At 45.0% G+C, this 17,944-nt stretch overlaps 1 protein-coding gene across 1 annotated transcript in view; it reads right to left on the bottom strand.

The window, feature by feature from the left end:
• Nucleotides 1-11,624, bottom strand: part of Kif3b (kinesin family member 3B) — a 41,932-nt gene extending 30,308 nt beyond the window's left edge. Inside the window, exon 1 of the mRNA XM_078051591.1 lies at nucleotides 11,475-11,624. The gene's annotated coding sequence lies outside the window, so the exon portion shown is untranslated. The remainder of the gene's footprint in view (nucleotides 1-11,474) is intronic.
• Nucleotides 11,625-17,944: the final 6,320 nt, after the last annotated feature.

The raw sequence follows: 17,944 nt of genomic DNA, 5'->3' as shown, positions 1-17,944 counted from the left end.
TATCCAAGTATATACTTAAAAATGAGAAGAGGGTAGCTGGGCAGGTGGGCTCATCCCTAGAACCCCAGCTGCTGGGATGTTGACGTGAGAGAACCATTTGAGCCCAGGAGTTCAAGACTAGTCTGGGTAACATGGTGAAACTCACACAGATATACAGACATACATTCACATTGTTGTATACCAGATCTCTAGAACTTTTCACCTTTAAAATTAAAACTTCATCCTTATGAAACAACCCTCCATTTCCTCTCCCTCCAGCCCCTGGTAACAACACTATTTCCACAATTTTGACTATTACTCTGGATACCTCGTATAAGTGGAATAATACAGTATTTTGTCCTTTTTTTTTTTTCCTTCAGGACAGGGGATTGAACCCGGGGGTGCTATTCCACTGAGCCACATTCCAGTCCTTTTGTTTTTTTAAGATATATTTTTAGTTGTAGTTGGACACAGTACCTTTATTTTATTTTTTTATTTTTATGTGGTGCTGAGAATAGAACCCAGGGCCTCATGCGTGAAAGGCAAGCTTCCACTGAGTACAACCCCAGCCCTCTAGTCCTTTTTATTTCCTATTTTGAGACAGAGTCTCCCAAAGTGCCAACCCAGGCATCCCTCCTGCTTCAGCCTCCCATTTGTCCTTTTGTGACTGGCTTATTTCACTCAGCAAAACATCCTCAAGGTCCCTCTATGTTGTAATATGTGGCTGGGATTTCTTTTTTTTTAAGGTTGGATATTCCATTATGTGTATCACCACATTCTCTTTGTTCCATTCATCTGTCTGAACATCTGGGCTGCCACCGCCTCTTGGCTCTTGTGAATAATGCTGCAGTAACAAGGGTGTGTGCTCTGTGGCTTTTCATTTTAATGAGGCTGCCTCTGGCTGGGGGGAGAGCTAAGGCAAAATCTGTATCTACAATGAGAAGGTGGCCCAAAGAGCAAAAAAGAGATTCAGACACACTGTCATTGAAACCCAGCTCTCCTGTTCCTAACTCCCAGACTCCATGCAAGCTCCACTCCCTTCTAAGCTACTTCCTGGTGTGCAGAATGGGAACAACACTAACAACCTGCACCGGGGAGCTGAGTAAGAAAAGCACCAGGGTCTGACCCACCGGAGGAACTTTCTGCCCTGACCCAAATGGCAGGGAAGAAAACACCTGAGGCTGGGACAGGTAAATCGCCTGGGCCCAAAGTTAATCAGCTACAAAGAAGCCAAAACCAGGGGCCAGCATCCAAAGTCCATGGTCTTTTTTCCACAACAGCATGTCCCTAAGTGTCTGTCATCTAACTGTCCCTTCCAAATTTCTGCCATGTAGTAGTCTTTTTTTTTTTCCTCCCCGGACCCCAAGTTCTAGGGATTGGATCCAGAGTCTAATATATGCTAGACAAGCACTCAATATACCACTGAACTACATCCCCAGCACTTTGGAGGGAGAGGGGATGAGGCAGTACCAGGGTTTGAACCCAGGGGCGCTTAACCACTCACTGAGCCACATCCCCAGCCCTTTTTGCTTTTTATTTTGGGACAGGGTCTCACTAAATTGCTGAGGCTGGCCTTGAACTTGTGATCCTCCTCCCTCAGCCTCCCAAACTGCTGGGATTACAGGCATCGGCCACCACATCTGGCCCCAGCACTTTTATTAATTTTATTTTATAGAGACAGGGACTCACTAAATTGCCCAGGCTGGCCTGGAATTCATGACCTGCCTATCTCAGCCTCCTAAGTAGTTGGGATTACACATGTGAACCATGGTGCCAGACCTGTACTAGTCTTCAGGATTTCTTTTCTTTTTTTTAGTTAAACATGGACACAATATCTTTATTTTGTTTATTTATTTTTATGTGGTGCTGAGAATTGAACGCAGGGTCTCTCACGTGGGAGGCAAGCGCTCTACCACCTTGCTACAACCCTATCCCTTCTTTTCTTAAAGAAATAGTATCATTACCATGAATGAATTAATACCACTTATACATAGAAGCTAACTGTGAAAATAAACTTAAGCACACACATCAGTGTTACTAAAGTCTAGCTAACTACTGTAGCTTCCCTAAGACCTGGGTTAAAAAGGAAGTTTGATGCTGGATGTGGTGGCATACACCTGTAATCCCAGCGGTGCACGAGGCTGAGGCAGGAGGATCAGGAGGCTCTCAAGTTCAAAACCAACCTCAGCAAAAGTGAGGTGCTAAGCAACTCAGTGAGAACTGTCTCTAAATAAAATACAAAATAGGGCTGGGGTGTGGCTCAGTGGCTGAGTTCAATCCCCATACCAAAAATAAATAAATAAAAAGGAAGCTTACTTAGCAAGTGTTAAGAAATAGGCAGGGCTGGGGCTGGGGCTCAGTGGTAGAGCGCTTGCCTAGTATGCATGAGAAACTGGGTTTGATCTCCGGCACCAGTACAAAATAATCAAATAAAATAAAGGTTTAAAAAAAAAGAAATAGGCTGCCAGGGCTGGGGGTGCAGCTCTGTGTGGGTGCAGCTCTGTGTGAGCACTTGCCCAGCATGCAGTGGGCCCTGTATTCCCTCACCAGCACAGCAAAAAACTTTAATGATTAAGGGATCTAATTTAAAGAAATCATCAAAAATAGAGAAAGTTTTACACAAACTTGATGATTACAAAGATAACCATAATTAAAATGTTCCCTGTAGTGTTATTTATAGTATTTAAATATTGAAAATTGTCTAACAACAAAACAGGGGAATAGATAAGAACTGTACACCTATGAGAGAACTATATTTAGAAATATATTTGTATATGTGCAATAAAAAGGTAAGAGTGATTATTGCTGGGTAATAGGACTTCAGGTGAATAATCTTATTTATATTATTTTATTTATTTATTTTTGCAGTACTAGGGATAGAACCTACAGATGCTTTACCACCTATACTACATTGCCAGATCTTTTTATTTTCTATCTTGGGCCAGGGAATCACTAAATCGCCCAGGCTAGCCTTGTATTTGTGATCCTCCTGCCTCAGGCTTCAGTCAGCTGGGATTACAGGCATGTGTCACCATGCCTGGCTGAATCTTATTACTTCGATCTTTTCAGGATTTTCCTCACTTTTCCTCAATGGAATAATAATTACTACTTTATAAAGAAGGAAAAATTCTATTTTAGAAAAGTCAATAATTGAGGAACTAACGAAGGGAAAATAATGGACACAGTTCTTAGGCTAGAATCTAACACCTTATTGCAGATCTTGCAAAACCAGGATCTGCTTCCACCACATACTACCTTTTTGCGGTTATCTTAAGTAACTTCAGCTGACATTTTACCTTGTTGGGTGGAATCTTTTATGATTTACTAGCTAGATTTTTTGCTTAGGTTCTTAAAATGTGTTATAAAAGTAACGATCTCTGCAATTCACAAAGCTGCTGGAGATCATTCTATGAGCTTTTAGTTTCCATTTAATTTATGTCAAACACAAAAGCCCAAGCAAGCCTTTCCCGAAACCACTACTGAAGGTGACACCAAGGACCCAGTGTGGGTAAGAGCAAGTTCACGTCCAATCCCCCAAATCTCAATTCCTAAATTCACTTGGACCCGTTTCCATTCATATGCTATGTTCACCTTGTGAGAAAATGCAAGAGCTGCAAATATCTTGCCAAAATGTTAAAATAAAACCACACCCCTAGGCCATTATCATTGGTTCACTCTTCAATGCAAATGATGCTTTAAATAAATCAGCATACTAAAGATAGATCTGCCTGTGTGTGAAGAGCTCAATGTCCACAATCAGTGTGACAAAGGGAGGAGGCACAATGTATCACCACACTATGAGCCTTAAACAAGAACACTCCAAGCTGCAGTGCAGATGTGTGATGCTGATAAGATGAGCAGAGTGTAACATCCCCTGAAGGCCAAGAAATACCTCAAAGAGCCTCACCCACAGGTCTGGGAAAAAACCCAGCATGAAGTCACCAAGGAACAAGAAAATACCAACTCAAGGCTCAATTTTTTAGGTGGGGCTGGAAGGGCCTTGCAAAGGACTACCCCCATGTCACTATTTTGTATTTATAAACACAGAGATAGAAACAGACAGATATTGAGGTCCAGAGAGGTTGAATTATTTGCTCCAAGGCACACATCAAGTGGCAGAATTGTTACTAGAATCCCACCTCTACCCAGGTCCTATTGCCTTTTTCAAGCCAATGTCTTCTGTGGATGGACAGGCTTTGACCAAGAAATCTTTTGAAGCTCTGGAGAGATAAGAGATGTTGAAAGGAAAACAATGAGCCCTTAGGGTAAAGAGGAAAAACTGAGGCAGTGTGAGATCGAATCTTTTACAATCAGTCAGCAGGTATTCTAGGACTTTGCAGCCCTCTTCTCACCCTTGAGGATGTAATCACCAGAATCAAGAACCCATTTAAGGGCTGGGGATGTGGCTCAAGCTGTAGCCCGCTCGCCTGGCATGCGTGCGGGCCTAGGTTCGATCCTCAGCACCACATACAAACAAAGATGTTGTGTCTGCCGAAAACTAAAAAATAAATATTAAAAAAAAAAAAAGAACCCATTTAAGACTGACTCAGAATAAAAGCTCACTGGTTCCTGCCTGGAGTAAGACCACTATCAAGTGTGAGAAGTGGCCCATCTTACCAAGTTGGCTAACTGTGGTCTCTTATTCAAGTCATTGACACCATCTTTACACTAAAATAGTGCAAGGGTTTTCCCCTTGCTTTCCTCATATGTTCTTTGAAGTCATTTTTGCATCAGCACTTAAAATTAGTCACAACATCAGGATGTGTCACCGCCCACATGAAAAACAGGTGGGGATGGTGGGGTGTAGCTCAGAGGTAGAGTGCAGGCTCAGCACGCACCAGGCCCTGGATTCAATCCCTTGTACCAAAAAAGAAAGAAAAAGAGATGAACAAATAAGTGGTAGAAAGAGAAATGAACTTGGAGTCCGCGGACATGGGGGAGTTATTTGACTTCTCTGTGTCTCTAGTTTCCTCTTCTGGAAAGTGGGATGAATGGTACTTGTGTTACAGGGCTGCTGTGAGGACTGAAGGCACCAACATTTGTGGAACAATGCCGGGTTAAATAAATGTTAGTGACTCACATTACTTTATTGTCATTATCACTGGCAAATCCTAGTTTTCCATCTGACTACCTAGCTAATGTTAACATGCACAGGAAAACATCTGGAGATTCCAGTAAAAACTTTGCCACTCCAATGCCCTCCAAAATTCACCAGACACATCTATTCCGGCAACCTGTTTTTGTTACAACTAGGCCTAGATTGATTGATTTTCTTTTTTTAGTATCAGAGATTGAACCCAGGGGCACTTAACCACCAAGCCACATCCCCAGCCCTTTTTATTTAGAAACAGGGTCTCAATGAGTTGCTTAGGGCCTCCCTAAGTTGTTGAGGCTGGCTTTGAACTCACAATCCTCCTGTCTCACCTTCTGAACTGATGGGATTACAGGCATGTGCCACTGTGCCCAGCTTTAGATTCTGCATTTCCATTAAGGTTCCAGAGACATGGGTACCCCTGTCACACAGAACACACTCTGTGCAACAAGTATCTATCTAACCCAGCACCTACAGGTGCTTAATATTATTGACAAACGAGAATGACTTTTCTGCATTTCGATGTTCTCATCTGTACATGGGACAATACACACTGCACATGATCTCGACTGACTGCAAACAAAGCTATATGAGTGGCAGTGGTCAGACTATGGTTCTCACCATTCACAGTGTTGAGTTTACAACACCAACATGCCAAATTTACAAGTACGATCATTGAAATATATAAAAGTGAGGCTTGAATTCTCTTACTCAGGACAGATACTCCATTCAAGGATCCTCTAGGAATACTGGCAGAACACAACAGTTTTTCAAAGATTTCCAAATCAGAAGCCCTGAAACTTTAGAATCACCATTCCGTGGCCAGCGAAGATGCACTTTGGCAGGGAGGGTATGGCCATTCGAGGCGCTGGGAATGAAACCTGCTAGTGATCCTACTCTGCTTCCCAGAGCTGGCAAGCCTCCTTCTAGCCTCCAGTAGCCAAGAATGGAGTCAGGGCAGCGATGCCAACAGCATGAGACAGATGGGCACCGCCCTGGCAAAGTCCACGCCTGCCACTCCACAAGCTGGTGAAGAGCCAGATTGGGAGAAAAGCAGAGCTGATGGGTGGCCAGGGAGAAGGCTTAGGTCTGATGTGCCTGGCTCTCTTTCCCAGCCGAAGCTGGGATTTCTTGCCCCACAGATTCTAAGGTATGACATTCACAGCTGGTGCCTTTCCTCTGGAGAATTCAGAGGGAACACAGCCAGTCCTTCCTCAGGGCACCTCCCCCAAAAGTTCTATGGTCATTTGTTGTACCTCCAACATCTACCTAATTGCTCAGACCAAAGACCCAGGAGTCATATGAAATTCCTCTCACCTCCTCCCCCATCCTGCTAAAAACATACCCCTCCATCCTCCTTTTCCACCTCCACTGACACCATCATCTTACACCTAGCCTCCCGACTAGTCTCCTGGCTGCCACTCCAATGCCCTCCAAAATTCACCAGACACATAGAGGCCAGGGTTTTTTGTTTGTGGTGCTGAGCATACAAGGCAGGGCACCAGGCATCCCATACACACTCTCTACTGCTCAGTTACACCCTAGCCCTCAGATTTTTTTTTTTTTTTTTTTTTGGTGTATGTGTGTGTGTGTGTGTGTTTGTGGCACTGGAGAGCAAGCCCAGCGGCACTCTACCACTGAGCTACATCCCCAGCCCTTTTTATTTTATTTTGAGATGGTCTTTCTAAATTGTTGAGGCTGGCCTCAAACTTGCAATCCTCCTGTCTCAGCCTCCTAAATCGTCAGGATTACAGATCTGAACCACCATATGCAGCCCACAGGGAATTAAAAAAACAAAAACCAAACAAAAAAACCTAATTATGTTACTCACCGTCCCAAAGGCCATCACTCATCCCCACTGTTTTCAGAAGAAAACCCAACTCCTTACTCCAGCCTACAGACAAGGTCCTATATAACCTGAGACGCCCCACCATCATCCGTCTCTCTTCTCTCGCCTGGACTCACCCACTGCAGCCACTCTGGCCTTCTTGCAGTTCCTAGAACTGACCAAGTCTGTTCTCACCTCCGAGCCTTTTCCCTGGCTGTTCCTTCTGGCACATCTTCAAATGGCTGGCCCCTTCCTGGGAGCAAATCCCAGCAAAAAATGTCACTGCCTTACCCAATTAAAGTAGCAGTGTCCCCAGTCCCCCGGAGAAGGCAATTTCTATGCCATCACCACTCTTGTATTGTTTCAGAGCACTTATTCCTACTCCAATGACCTTGTTCATTGGCTGGTTTATTTCTCCGTTTGCTGCCACTAGAATGTAGGCTGCACAAAAAAAAAGGACCCCTCTGCCTCTCTACCATCATGTCCCCAAGCTCCCACAGGGCTGGCACATGCCAGGTGACAGTGAATGTGGAATGAAGCCGAGGGAGCACCATGGCTAGTGCGCTGAACTTGGAGTCAGAAGACCTGGACTCCACATGAAGGGGCCACTCCCTAGCTGCATGGCTTCTTTGGGTATTTTTAATATGCTTTCAGTTATGGGTGGACACAATACCTTTGTTTTATTTCTGTGTGGTGCTGAGGATCAAACCCAGTGCCTCACACATGCTAGGCAAGGGCTCTGCCCCGGAGCCCCAGCCCCAGCCCCAGCCCCAGCCCCTGCATGGCTTCTCTTACTCGGCTTCCTTGACTGTATCATGGAGATCTTAGTCTGCACCTCATCTTCCTTGAAGTTGGTTTCTTCTTGTGGTACGGGGGATAAAGCCTGGGACCTCGCGCATGCTAGACAAGTGCTCTATCACTGAGCTACATACCCAGCCCTTCTTATTTTTGGGTGTTGCTAAGTTGCCCAAACTGGCCTTGAACTTGCCCTTCTCCTGCCTCAGCCTCCAGAGTGGCTAGGATTATGCATGTGCCACACCAGCATAAAGCGTTACTGATAAAACCAAATAAGCAAAACCACATTTAATTTTTTTAAAATATTTTTTTAGTTGTTGATAGACCTTTATTCTATTATTTATACATGGTACTGAGAATTGACCTAGTGCCTCACACCCGCCAGGCAAGTGTGCTACCACAGAGCCACAGCCTCAGCCCAAGGCACATTTAACTTTTTAAAATCATTAGGCACTGGAGAGAAAGCACTGTATTGTTAAAGATCTAAGAGAAGGCTCTTTTCCAGGGACCAATTAATTAGTGGACGAAAAGGCACAGGGAGGAACTGGAGGCTTCTCCCCCAGCCCCCTAATAGAAGTCTCTGGACACAATAGAAGAGATGTGAATCTCCGACTTCACTCTGTGATTGGAACAAACACAATATAGGAATTCATTTAAAGAAGTCAAATCATGCCAAATGCCAGTAAGCTATAAACTACGCTTTGGGTTCCTTGAAGGATATGGAGATGGAATGTCCTCCATGTCTCTGGCACAGAGGGATTTAATAAACATTTACTGAATTTAGGTGTCAAGCTACCAATCCTGGCATCCTCCCATCAGCCTTCCCCGTTCTCTGCAATCCATTCTGACGCGGAAGGGCCAGTCTTGGGGCAACCCTGTAATAACACCAACATACATAATGCAGTGATGACTACTGTTTCATGTTTGCAATGACCTTGAGAGACTGACAGACCTGGCATTATTATCATCACATACTTTAATCATTCACCTAATATAAATAAAATATAAAGTATAGTACTAGGGACATGTTAAACCCAAATAATGACAGTTAACAATGACCACACATGCAGGCACTTTACATGGATTAGGCTCAAATAAATCTTCTCAATAGTCTTGCATTCTTATCCTCATTTTGCCATTGAGAAAACTATACCACAAACTATGAAGTCAACTGCTCAATGGTACAGGGGAAAACTGTGATATTAACCCAGGCAGCCTGAGGGCAGGTTTTTCTTTTTGTACTGGGGATTGAACTCAGGGATGCTTAACAACTGAGCCACATTCCTAACCCCTTTTTGAATATTTTATTTAGAGACGAGGTCTTGCAGAGTTGCTTAGGGACTTACTAAGTTGCTGAGACTGGCTTTGAACTCGTGATCCTCCTGCCTCAGCCTCCTGTGCTCCTGGGATTACAGGTGTGCACCAACGTTAAAAGGCAGAAGTCTGGGCTAGGGAATATAGCTCAGCTGGTAGAGTGCTTGCCTGACATGCACAAGGCCCCGGGTTCGATCCCCACAAGGAAAAAATAAATTAATTAATTAAAAGCCAGGCCTGAAGGCAGCTTTTAACCACAACTAAACAGCAGCCCTCTAAGGGCCTTTAGAATCATCTAGCTGACTGCTACCATTTTAAAGAGGAGGAGACTAAGGAGCATAGTTTAACCTTCCAGCTCTTTTTTGGATGATATCTACTTAAATAAAGCTTTATTTACAATCTTATTTTTTGGGCTGGGGATGTGATTCAAGCGGTAGTGTGCTTGCCTGGCATACGTGTGGCCTGGGTTCGATCCTCAGCACCACATACAATAAAGATGTTGTGTCCACCGAAAACTAAAAATAAATAAATATTAAAATTCTCTCTCTCTCTCTTAAAAAAAAATCTTATTTTCATGCCATTGGAAGAAAAGCCTGTAGCGAAAGCAATTAGAAGTGACAAAAGAATATACCCTTGTGGCCTTGTAACAGCTACAGTTAAGTTCTTTTTTTTTAGTTGTTGATGGACCTTTATTTCATTTATTTATTTATTTGTGGTGCTAAAAATGGAACCCAGTACCTCACGTGCTAGGCAAGCGCTCTGCCACTGAGTCACAAGCCCAGCCCATACAGTTAAGTTATTAACAATTAAGAAAGCAGAGGATTTAGCCAGGTACAGTAGTGCCCAACTATAATCCCAGTTAGTTGTAAGGCTGGAAAATCTCAAATTCGAGATCTGCCTCAGCAATTTAGCAACACCCTGTTCTCAACATAAAATAATAAAAAGGCTGGGGATGTGGCTTAGTACTTAACTGCCCCTGGGTTCAATCCCCAATGTCATAAATAAATAAATTATTTTAATTAAATAAAAAGGGCCAGGGATGTAGCTCAGAGATAAGAGTGCATGCCTACCATATATGAGGTCCTGAGATCACTCCCCAGTAAAAACACACACAAACACACACACACACAAGGATTTACCTGGAAACATGTAGGGCTCCCTCACATAATAGGCATAAGATTCTTAGACATGTTATTTGAATTTCTTTTTCTTTCTTTCTTTCTTTTTTTGGTACTGGGGCTGGACTCAGGGCTGCTTTTCCACAGAGATACATGCCTAGAACTTGTTTATTTTGAGACAGGGTCTCACTAAATTGCTTGGGCCTTGCTAATTTGCAGAGGCTGGCCTCAAACTTGTAATCCTCCTGCCTCAGGCTCCTGACTTGCTAGAATTCCATGCATGTGCTACTGCAGCCAACTCTCATTTGATTTTCTCAACCACGTTTCTAACCTGCAAAATGAGGATGATATCACCAAATACTTGACAGTCTATATAAAGATTAAGTGAGATAATATATCTGAAATGCTCTTTTTAATTATATACTTACAGATAATTATTACTGTTTTATTTCCCCAAAGATATAAAAAAAAAAAACATTTTCTTCTAAAATGACCAAAAAGGCACAAGTAGAAAATAAGACCATAACACAAACCATCTATAAGAACTTCATGTCACTACTTGCAGAAGTCAACTACCTTCTGTGCTCTAAGCAGAACGGAGAAGTAAAACTGGGGCTGGGAGGATGTCAACAGTGGTAGGAATACCTAACTATATGAGCTGGCACAGGGCAGGCCTAAATCCTACCTGTCGCAAAGTGCACTTCCCATGTGCACGCTGGCTGACATACCTGTCTCACTGGATTCCCACAGCAGTCCAACATCCCATTTTGGAGATAAGGAAAAGAAGGCTCACGGAGGTTACCTTGCCCAAGGCCACGGTTACTAAGTGGAGATGTAGTCTCAAATTCAAGACACTCAGACTTCAAGACACAGGACTCTTGGCCCCACACTAGGGCGCCCTAAGAATTCTCGCTCTTCCCACTTAGGGCACTTTCACGTACGCATCTCATCTTAGTTAACTGAGCACGGTGTTAGGAACCCATTAGACAAACAAGTCAACGGAGGCCAGAGCAGGGAAAGGACTTGCCCAAGGTCACACAGCGAGCCAGGGATAGCGCCCAGGTGGTCCCCCAGGCTCTTGCTCCCTAGTCATCCTTCCGAGACGGGCCCCTGACCACTGGCCCAGGCCCTCCTGCGGGACTGTGACCCTGGGCGGCCAAGTCTGGGGGGTCGGGCTGCGACCCCGCCTAGGGGAGGAGCGAGGACGCCAGGACCGCCGGAGGATGCCCGGAGGCAGGGCAGAGGATGCTCAGGCTCGCGGGGCAGCACAGCCGGGCGCGGGCGCCGTGTCCGCCACCAGGCGGCCGCAGGGATCGGCCCGGCGGACACCGGGCCCCTCCGGACTCACCTGCGGCCCGAGCCGACAGCGGGCGGCGGCGGCGGCGGCGGCGGCGGCGGCGGCGGCAGCGGCAAATCCCGGGCTCAGCCATTCCCCACTGCCCCGGATGGGGAGAGACCGCGGCCGCTCACTTCCTTAGCAACCCGGCTCGGCGACCCACTTCCTTAGCAACCGGTGTCAATTTCAATAACTTTATTGGGACACGCGCAAGCCAGGGAAAGCCTGCCGGCCGGGCGGGGCGAAGCGGGGCGGGGCGGGACGGGACGGGGCGGGCGGGGGGTCTGGGCGGTGCCTCGCGGCTCTCGGGTTTCCCCAGCCCCGGGAGCCGGAGCGGCTCGGCGCCGGGTGGTCGGTCAGCCCGCTGGCGTCCTACACTCGGCCTGGGGTCTGGAAGACATAATGCACTGCACTGCCTGGGTCTCGCCATGCCGTTCCTGCCGCCTCTGCACCCTTCCTGGAGCGCTGGGACCTGAATGATCCGACTTGTGTCTCAGATTGCCCCTGAGCAGCTTCCTCGACCCTTCACTCCTCACATCCAGCATTCCCATGTCCCTTGTCTGCCTCTCGATATATCTTCTGTTTCTCCATCTTCAGTGGCGCCGCTCCAAGCAAGGCCAGGCATTGTCATCTGTAGCCTACCTGCTTCTATTCCTCCTGCCCCGCCAAACCATTTTCCACGCTATGCTAGAATAATGCTGCTAAAAGCTAAACCGATCATAGCAACTCCCGGATTAACATCCTTTAGTGGAGTCTCACCACTAATTTTTTTTTTGTGGGGGGGGACTGAACAGGGGGAGCTTTACCACGGAGCTACAGAACTACATCCTTAGTCCTTTTTTTTTTTTTACTTTTTTAAAATTTGAGTCAGGGCAGCCAATTTGGAAAGCAGTATGGAGATTTCTTGGAAAGCTGGGAATGGAACCACCATTTGACCCAGCTATTCCCCTTCTCGTTCTATTCCCTAAAGACCTAATAAGAGTATGCTACAGGGACACTGCTACATCGATGTTCATAGCAGCACAATTCACGATAGCAAGATGGTGGAATCAGCCTAGATGCCCTTCAATAGATGAATGGATAAAAAAAAAATGTGGCATTTATACACAATGGAGTATTACTCTGCATTAAAAAATGACAAAATCATAGAATTTGGAGGAAAATGGATGGCATTAGAGCAGATTATGCTAAGTGAAGCTAGTCAATCTTTAAAAAACAAATACCAAATGACCCCTTTGATATAAGGGGAGTAAACAAGGACAGGGTAGGGACGAAGAGCTTGAGAAGAAGATTTACATTAAACAGGGATGAGAGGTGGGAGGGAAAGGGAGTGAGAAGGGAAATCACATGGAAATGGAAGGCGATCCTCAGGGTTATACAAAATGATATATAAGAGGAAAGGAGGGGTAAGACAAGATAATACAAATGGAAGAAATGATTTACAGTAGAAGGGGTAGAGAGAGAAAAGGGGAGGGGAGGGGAGGAGAGGGGGGATAGTAGAGAATAGGACTGACAGCAGAATACATCAGACACTAGAAAGGCAATATGTCAATCAATGGAAGGGTAACTGATGTGATGCAGCAATCTGTATACGGGGTAAAGTTGGGAGTTCATAACCCGCTTGAATCAAACTGTGAAATATGATGTATTAAGAACTATGTAATGTTTTGAACGACCAACAATAAAAAAAAAGAAGAAAAAAAAAAGATGTGTCCACCGGAAAAAAAAAAGAAATAAATAAATAAAAAGGCTAGGAGGAAAAAAAAATTTGAGTCAGGGTCTCACTAAGTTGGTGAGGCTGGCCTCGAACTTGCAATCCTCCAGTCCTGATCAGCCTCCTGAGTTGCTGGAATTTCAGTCACGTGCCAACTGTGCCTGGCACCTGTTTTTTATAGTACCAGTATATTAGTATATAGTACCAGTGGAGATGTAGTCTCAAACTCCAGACACTCAGACTTGTGAGTTTCCATTCCTGTGATACGTACGGTTATCTATCGGTGAGGAGTTCTGCTTCTTCACATGTTGAAGTTTGAAGGAGCAGAGGCAAGCACATAAAGCAGGGGTTATTTAAAAAGGGGTACCATAGACTTCTCCAGGGAGGGAGAAGGGGGCCACAGCTGGTATCCTGGTATCCAAAGAAGCGAGGTGAGGTCTTCTGCTCTTTTTGTAAATCCTAGGCTTCCTTTATTCTAAGGACACCTTAACAACCTTATAGCTTCCTGTAGGGAGATTACCTTGGCAACAGGTTGGTGCTGGGGCAGGTTCTTGATAAGGGTGGAAGAAGGGCTCTGAAGGAATTAACGTTTCAATTCTTCCGGGGACAGTCTCCAACTTCCCAGATTCACTCAAAATTGGCCTCCTGGATCTGCCCTGACTCGATTTACCTATCTATGCTGACTGCCTGTCTAATTCTGGCTTCACCTGGAATTTCCTTTTCACACCTTGCCTGCTTTTCCATTCAACCTGGATGGTGGGGCATTTATTACTCAGAGAAGAGTTGCTCCAGCAAAAAAAAAAAAAAAAAAAAATAGAGAAAGGACTTTCTAGATTCCTAAGTCTGACTGGGGATGAAGAAGTCTTGAAAAGTGAGAGCAGGGCTTCCAAACCTACCAGTTCTGAAGATTCGCTCCATTTGTTAAAGAGAAGAAATGGTGAGAGTTTAATAGTGGGAAAGACACTAGTGAGAAGTGGACAAGGGGACCCAATCTGGAAAGATCAGTTGGACCAGAGTGGAACACCTTCCCTCTGCTTCCCCTAGAGAAACTCCACCCTATAAACAAGGTCTAATTCCAGTGAGCATTTCATGTCATTTCACCAGAAACTATAGAAACCAACCCAGACTAATGGTAGTAGAAAAAGAATTTGTTAGCGGGGCAATGGGAAGTCCACAAAACTACCAGGAAGTTCCTGATGCACTCCCTATAGGATTGACAAATGGCAGATGTTTTGGTTCCTGTGCCAGGGAAAAATCACCAAGTTTTTTTTCTTCTCTGACATTCTAGAGCAGTGCTGACCTGTCCTGGTTTCTAGAAGTGGCCATGAAGGACAGAGTTCAGGTCATGTGGGACCACATGGTACTGGGCCGATCCCTTGGGTTCACCAGATGCCCCAGCTTTCACCAGGTTCAGGTCATCTGACCATGGACAGTGTCTCAGCACCGCCCCGCAACATGCACACAACTTCCCCACATTCAAAAATGGGTGAGCCCGTCCACATGCCCATCTGCTTGCAGTAGAAGCTGTAAAGGCAAATATCTGACCCTTTGAGCTTCTAGCTAGGAGGGAAATTCTGCCTTCCGGGCATAAACAAGGATTCCTCAAACACAGGAAGGAGGTTTTGCTGCTGGGCAGGAAAAAGCCATCCCGTTTTAACCAGTTTTCTATCCCCTTTGCCAAGGAGCTCGGTCAGTCCTGCACCTCATAGTTACTCAGGGAGGACCCTCTCTTCCAAAAAGCAAGCATGTCACCAGTGACCTAGCAGGACAGCCCAAATCCCCTGTGATAAAGGAGGACCACTGGATACCTAGGGATTGGAAGGTAGGGGGGGGGAATGGGAAGGAACCTGTTGGCACTGATTGAAGCCTAAACCAGGAGAAACGAATAACGCAGACCAGAAACCCCTGACGGGCTTTACTACGATCTTGCTTACAGAAAGGAACTCCTGATGGACTCCCTATAAAGCTGACCAATGACATGGATTGGCTTCCCAGGCAAGGGTAAAATCACTAGACTTCCTCCTTCTCTGACATTCTAGAAGTGCTGCCACTCAACAAATCTTTCTACCACGATGGTGTCTGCCACACACCAGTCACATGTGGCTATGAGCATTTGAAATGAGACTACTGCTACTGAGGAACTGAATTCTATTTACTTAATTTAATTAATTCATGTTTAAATCATCACCTGTGGCTAGTGACAACCATATTGGACACCACAGCCCTGGGCTATGAAAAATGACAAAGAGGAACTGTCAGGTCCAAAGAGACTTGGGTTTGAATCCCAGTTCCATGCCTCACCAGCTAGCCGAGTTACTCACTGCAAGTTACTGACCTCGTTAGACTCAGTTTTCTCATCTACAAAATGGAGCTATAAATGCTACTATTCAGGTTTATCATGAGGATTAAATAAGATACAGCCTGGGACAATGCCTGCCACCTAATATGTGTCCCACAAATGGGAGATTTCTTTCCTTCCTTTATTGGGCAGGGCCGTGGTGTCCTCCAGGGAAATAATAATTGCGAATGTGAGGAGTCCTTCTGGTGAGAGCGTTCAGGCTTCTTGGAAATTTAATAGTATTGGGGGAAGAGAACTGAAAGGGGCTGGGTAAAAAAGACTGCAAAAGGAATTATTTATTAGAATACAAGGAGGTATCCCAGAGCCCCTTTCAGGAAGAAACAAGATGCTGTATTTGGATGGAGGCCAAGCACCTGAGACACACTTGATGGTCTTGCTTGGCTGCATGCCCAGGTTCCGTATGGATGAGACTCAGGGACCTGAGGGAGGCTCCCGGCTGGGAATTGAGCTAATGGTTTCTAAATTCACATCTTTGATGTTGCTGAAGAAAGCCAGACAAGAGTTGGCTACTAATTGCTTCCTTCCCAAGCACTTAAGGGCTATGTGACCTTGGGCAAGTTAGTTCACCTCTCAGACCTCATTTCCCTATTTGCCCCTTTGCAGAGTTGCTGTGAGGATTTGTCCAAGGAATGAGTGTGAAAAACTGTCCCAGATGTAGAGAGTGTTAATGGTGAGGGATGAGAGAGCAGTGACATTAAAATCTTAGAGCCAGAAGGAGGCCGTAGAAGAACTGGGACTTGTACCTGAGCCTCTGGACTGGGTTTCATGTTAACTTGTTTGGATCCTCTGTGACTGGCCCACAGCAGCACACAACACACTTATTATAAAACATACATTATCATCATTCACGTCTCAAATTCACAGATTTTTTCCAAAGCATAAATCAATGTTGGCAAGGATAGACAGAAGAGTGTTTTTATCCCACTGATGATGGAGTGAGAAACTGCACAAATTGTAAGGAAAATTATCATGATGATTAATAAGCATTTGAGTCAGCCCATTCCACATCTAGGAACAGATTTTGAGGAAACAAGGAAATATGCTCCCGAAGATGTAGGCGCATGCATATTCATCCCGGTTTTGTTTACAACAGGGAAATATTATGTCCAACGTTAGGGAATGGATAGTTGAGTTGAAATGTTGGTGAGGGGAAATACCATATCGTCATGGAAAATGCTGTTTTTTGCCAGGTATGGTGGCACATGCCTATAATCTCAGCAGCTCTGGAGACAGACAGGAAGATTCCAAGTTCACAGCCAGCCTTAGCCACTGAGGTCCTAAGAAATCTCGGGAGACCCTGTCACACACACAAAGAGTGTGGAGGGGGAGCTGTGGATGCAGATGTAGCCCACTGGTAAAGCACCTCTGGGTTCAAACCCCAGTATGTAGGGGAAGGGGAAGGGGAAAAAAAGAAAGAAAACGCTTTTGAAGAGCATTCAATAATATGGGTAAGTATTCCTGAAAAGCCCCATTTTACAGAAGAGAATTGAGCCTCCCATTATCCAGTGAAAAGGTCTCAGAGCCAAATTCAAACCTGTTCTAACTCAACTTCAGAGCCTGTAACTTTGGCCTTTTGGGAATTCACAAACTGATTGTGAGCAGCATCTACCCACAGTTGCGTTTTGTTTGCCCTTCCCAGTGTTACAAAATTGAGACTGAATAAAAACCAGGAGATGTCCCATAAAAATTGGGATTTTCAGCTTCTCTTGAAAAGCCCAGATCTAAAGACCTGGCTATATTCTACCAACGTCCCCACTTGACAATAATTGGATGGAGGGTAACAATAGCACCCCTTACACTTTACAGAGTAAAGAATTGCACATTCGCTCACCCCACCCCATCACCAACCCCCGCCAAACCTGCCTCATTCCCTCTCCTTGCCTGTCTGGCCCTTGGATACATTTGAGTTTGTACATTCCAATGGCCAGACATGCCTTACTGAACAAACAGGCTGGCAGAGTTGTTGGAGAGGGATTCAAAAGCCAGTTGGGGAAGTGGATCACATAGCATATGTAATTCCTTCCATTCCTACAAAGGCCAATACTTATTGAAGATTTTGCAGCCTATATTTTTAATAACTAACTTCCCCCTCTGGTCTCATCTTACTATTTCAACTTTTCCTTTCCCAACACCTTGGTTTCTTGATGTATTTATAGATTTTAAATCATATTATTATACTGTGTGAATTCTTGCAGACTTCCTCAAGTTCTTTTTGGAGTTAGGCCTGGGAAACAAGTAAATCTATATGTTAATATTTGCTTTAAGGGCTTGGTTTTTAGGTACTGAAAAGAAACAACAAAAAATAATAGCCAGGGGCAGTGGCACACTCTTGTAATTTCAGCAACTCTGGAGGCTGAGGCAGGAGGATTACAAGTTCAAAGCCAACCTCAGCAATTTAGCAAGGTCCTA

This window comes from Ictidomys tridecemlineatus, chromosome 5, assembly GCF_052094955.1.
Source record: "Ictidomys tridecemlineatus isolate mIctTri1 chromosome 5, mIctTri1.hap1, whole genome shotgun sequence".
Taxonomy (NCBI): domain Eukaryota; kingdom Metazoa; phylum Chordata; class Mammalia; order Rodentia; family Sciuridae; genus Ictidomys; species Ictidomys tridecemlineatus.
The sequence above is the reverse complement of the archived record's forward strand: the minus strand, read 5'-3'. Positions and strand labels throughout refer to the sequence as shown.